The sequence below is a fragment of the Haliaeetus leucocephalus genome, unplaced genomic scaffold (genome assembly GCF_000737465.1).
Source record: "Haliaeetus leucocephalus isolate CR32 unplaced genomic scaffold, Haliaeetus_leucocephalus-4.0 Scaffold162, whole genome shotgun sequence".
NCBI lineage: Eukaryota > Metazoa > Chordata > Aves > Accipitriformes > Accipitridae > Haliaeetus > Haliaeetus leucocephalus.
This window is the reverse complement of record NW_010972598.1, coordinates 12,845,560-12,850,621: the sequence shown is the minus strand read 5'-3', so window position 1 is coordinate 12,850,621 and position 5,062 is coordinate 12,845,560.

Below are 5,062 nucleotides of genomic sequence, written 5' to 3'. Positions count from 1 at the left end.
GTAGGTACCCTGCAGTAAACCCAACAGTCATGTTTTATTGTACAGTGGGAGACACCTTGACCTGCAGTGAACAAGCACATTCTTTCACACAGATGAAAGCATGTGTGCAGAGGTAGCTGAGGAGGGGGTAAGCTGCACATTTACTCCTTACATTACCTTGCAGTAACTTAGATGTGAACGCTCTCAAGACCACTGAGTAGGGAGGCTAGTGAGAAGGAGCTGCCTCTGGCTAAGTTGTGTGCCGTCTTCTGCTGACTTCCTCATGGAAATACTTGCTGTGATGAACGTATCCCAAAGTGACATTTGCCTTTTGTTTCTGATGTTAACTGCTTCCTCCTTTTGCTTCCAGCTCCTTGTGAGTCTCAACCCAGGAGAACAACAGTGGCTTTGTGCTGTTCCCTCTGTTACCTCTGGAACCTTTGGAAAGGCTGGCTGCTCAGAGACGATGTCTACCCACAAGGGTGAGGAGACAATTCTCCCCCCCCGCCCTCAACTGCAGCCTTCTGTAATTATCTGTGGCTTTACTAATCTTTTTTAAAGCCTGTCTGAAGCAACAGACATTGCTGTGATTGGCCCCAGATACTCTTTGACACTATCCTTTCAAGGTCAAAGGGCCACCGAGCAGGTGCAAATGCAGTTAAGACCATCTCACAGCTCCTTCTTATAAGAATCAGACCTCAACGATCTAATAATGCCTAGCTTTTATATAATGCTTTTCATGAGTAGGTCTTAAAACACTTTCACAATAAGGTTAATATTTCCCCATCTTACAGGTGGGGAAACCTGGGAAGTACAAATCGGGTGGTTTGCTGAAAGTGACCATCCAGTCTGGTGGCAACCTTCTGGACCAGACGTATATCTTTGGGATTGTATGAAACTGAGCTTGCAATGAGTTACCACACCTCGAGAGAGAATATGGACAGTGTTTACACTCAGGGCAAGATGTTGGTCATCTTGTTTTTTCATCTTGTTTTGATGTAAGCAACTATAATGAAAGCAAAAAAGCAAAAAAAAAAACCCCACCACTGATGAGCTGGAACATCTGTGGATACTTTGGCTACAGGGATTGCAGTACTTGAACGTGTGTTGTTACTTCTTGTGTTGTCTTCATTAAATAGGCCTTGAAAGTGCTTATTTGGTATTGCTGACAACAGGCAACCCCTAGTTAGTGTAACAGGATAGATCAACAGATTTGAACTACACTGTTTCCTTAAAGATGGATATCTGTTCTGCCTTAACACTTATTCAGATCATCTCATTTTACTTATCTAAACTGCTCTGCATGCTTCAGCTGCTCTCAAGCAGTACCCGAGCCTTTTCTTAGGTATGAGCATGTTAATGATGTATCTGAAATGCTGTACTAACTTGGGGATTTTTGGTCCCTTTGCATTTCTAGTGGGATGTGTGAAGGGTGTTGCTTCCAATCCTGGTATTGAAGGGTCAAATGTGCCTTTCAGTGATATTTATGCTGGGATGACTCCAGCAAACTAGGGGGACCAGACAGCTGGGGACTGAAAATCATTGCTCTCTATATATACAGTACAAGCGGTGAGGACAGTGCCAGAAGCCCTCTGTGATACATGAAGGTGTGTCTTTCTTCTGAGTAGGGACAACCATTTTTAACAATAGTGAGATAGAAGTTACAAATGGCTCTGTTTACTGGGGCCTCATCCTGGTAGACATGAGGCACAGAGTGCCTGCCAACTCATGTGGTTTTATGATGAGTCTCAGTACATTTATTGCTTTCCCTAAAGTCGTGATCCCTGGAGTCATGTGAATAGTTTGCAGTCTCAGCTTTCAGTTATTATTATTATTTTAATTAAAAAGAAAGCAGTTTTCAAGAGAAATGCTTGAAAACATGAACCTGAGCAATGTAAAACTGAGAAAGCAAATAAGAAGAACTCCAAATGCATATTTTTTTTTTTTTAATCTCCTGGTCTCTGTTATTATTTTTTTGTAGGCCTGGCTGATGGGTTTGAATGCTCGGAGTTGGCAGTCCTGAGTCCTGATCTGAGCCCATTCCCTTTTCCAAAGAGGCTGCAAAACATCAAAAGATAAAAGGTGAATTAAAGCATGTATTTAATCCTGCTTTACAGATGTAGTACTTTGGGGAGTTTGGGACTAAGGACTCAAGGTCTTATAGGAAATCCGCAGCGGCATAAAGAACCGATTTCAGATCAACTGAGTCTTCTCTGCAGTGAAGTAACCTAGAGCCTCTAGTAATGATGCTGTGTTGCTTCTGAGCAGCTCAGAGTAAGGTATTCCTAATATAAAAAAGAACAAAACAAAAATAAATAAAATTGTAAATAGCCCTTGAGTGGGCATAAATGAGCAGCGCTTCAGTGATTTGGTCATGGAGGGGTCAGTTCTAAAAGGAGAGATCCTGAACCCAAAATACAATTCAGTAAAAAGTGATCCCTGCCTACGAACTCCCCTCATCTTGTGATCAGGAGCTCATTTTGTGTGGATCATGTTTCTCCTGCCACCCTCCACATGCCCTCTGGGAAGGACAGGCACTGAGCATAGAAGAGAAGGAACAAAGGCAAGGCCCAGTGTGGGTGTTTACTCACTCCATGCACTGTTGTCTTCAATCAGATAAGCCTGTGGCCATATGGTGGAGTATTTCCAAATGCAAATCGGCCAGAAAAAAAGTGAGACTACTAGACAAACACCAGACCTCTCGAGTTTCGTCTGTCCCAGGCATGTACCTGCCCCGTCAAGTCATATGATAGGGAACTGGCTGTGATTCCCATGCAGAGAGTGCCTTCTAGTTTCATCCCGCTCTAAGGTGTGCCTCTTACTGCAGCTGTATTTTCCTACATCAGGATTTTACCCAATAAGTAGGGCAAAACTGGTGAGGGGGAACGAAGGAATTGGGTGTCAGGAAGAAAAACTGCCACAAAGTAGGTAGGTTGTTGCTCTAAAGCTGCCAAGACATGAGATACAGGAGGGCTACAAGAACCAAGCCTGTGAATGACACTTTTGGTGACTGGGGCCTGGCAGGTTAGCAAGTTCTTGTGTTCGCTCTCCACAACAGCATCTCCAAACAGAGGCAACAGGTTAGTCCATTGTCCTAACTTGTCCATACTCAGTGTGTAAACATTAGCTAATTAAAAATTTACTGACTTGCATTTATTTTTCTTTCTAAGCTGGAACACAGCCAGGCTTTAATTGATGTCATTCGGCCAAAACTTATTTACCACCTTTTCCTGGTTTCCGTGTGACTTTTGGCCTGTTTGAGTATTTTAATTGCAGGCAAAGTAAAAGAGTGCTTTAAAATTACATTTGTATGGGAGAAGTTTTTAACCATCCTGTTTAAAGAGTACATTTGCTGAGTGCCAACCCAAACATACACAGGTACATTAAATAGAAAAGGTCCTTTCAAATTATTACCTGCAAAAGGTGAAATGCTGAAAATTAAATCAAATAAAACAAACTTCCAAATGCATTTAATTGAAAGTTAGTCAATTTTACAGTATACCATACATTTATGAGCTGACTATTTTTGAGCTGCTAATCCACACTTCCCTGTTATTGTTGCTGTTTTAATCCTGAGAAAACAATGAAAACTATTTTTAAAGAACAGACTTAGTAAAATGTTTCATAGAGAAGATAGCAAACAGCAGTAATGTGCACTCCAGCTTAGCACAGCTCATCAGCACTGTACGAAATATTTCATATGCACAATGGTAGTAGTTCAAGGTTAATGCTGATGGGCAGTTGCCATAGAGTGGCTCTTGTTGTTGTGGTCTTTCCTTGTATTATTACAGATCTTGGCTTTGGTTGACTTTTTATAAGCTACCACTCATCTTCATCTCATTTACTGGAGGCTCTGACAGCACTGATAGTATCAGTAAAGATTCCCTAAATCTCTGCACTGTATTAATGTGCTGTTAGCAGTTATTTAGGTTAGCAAAGAGTGGCAGAGATACTTAGGTATTTTCTAATACCATTCAAATACAGGCATAAAAGCATTACTATAAATGAGAGATAAGACCTCAGTAATTCCTTTTCCACTGCCCCAACTCCATTCAAACGCGGTGATGACTTTAAATTTGCACCAGTTTAAAGAAGTAGTGGGAGAATGACTCGTGCATTTTGCACAAGAGTTATACCTGTTCCTTGTGTGCCACGAGCTACAGGCACCACTCTATCTAAACTGAGGCATTTAATGGTTTCATGCTGCCAAGGATGAACATCCAGCACTTGTCTTTCACATACAGCCTATGTATTACTGACGTTGCTGTTTCAGCCTTCAGGTGTAGAACTATGGGCTTTGACTCATACGCACAAATGCAGGAAGGAATACTAAAACAAAACACAAAACCCTCTTGAATTCTGCCATGTATTTGAACATGTGGCCCCTCACCTGAGTCTTCATTATGTTAGCATTTAGAGTCTTGATTTGTGTGTCGGCATGTAGGTAAGAGGAGGAGAACGTGCATAGGTACAGGGTAGATTACAAAATCTTTAAGTAAATACCCCATGTAATCACTGCTTTTGTGTGTGTGGCAATTTCTGTAGTGGGTTTAGTTAAACATTTCCAAGTTCCTTTCTTAAAATGAGTCTGGTAGATATTTTTGAGCTCTGATCTGATGCCTACGAAAATTAATGGTTTTTTTTTCTCTTTTTGTTTTCAATCATAAAAATTTGGGAGGGGCATAGTAACCTTGGAAGCTTGCTAAGATACTAATCTGGAGCCAGACTTTTTTTTTTTTTTTTAAAGTTCCATAAAACTTCAGGGAAACATTTTTTTTTTAAATTTTGTTTTCTTCTGAGCGTCCCGGCCTTGGTCAGTTCTGTGCAAAAAGTGCCAGAATGCCCCAAGAAAGGCTGATTTTGCAGTATTTCCAAGCTCACTAGTGCCGTGAAGTAGTAAAACAAAATTCATGAGAAAGAAACATTACAAGATTTCAGGAATAAAATGTTTGCAGAAACAGTTGCCCAAGTATTCTACTAAATGAACAGTGTAACTTTTAAGGACTTTTATAAGCTATAGAACAGAGCAAAAAAATTGAATACAAAAACTTTATAATGTTTATTCATATTAAAGGTACCCAAT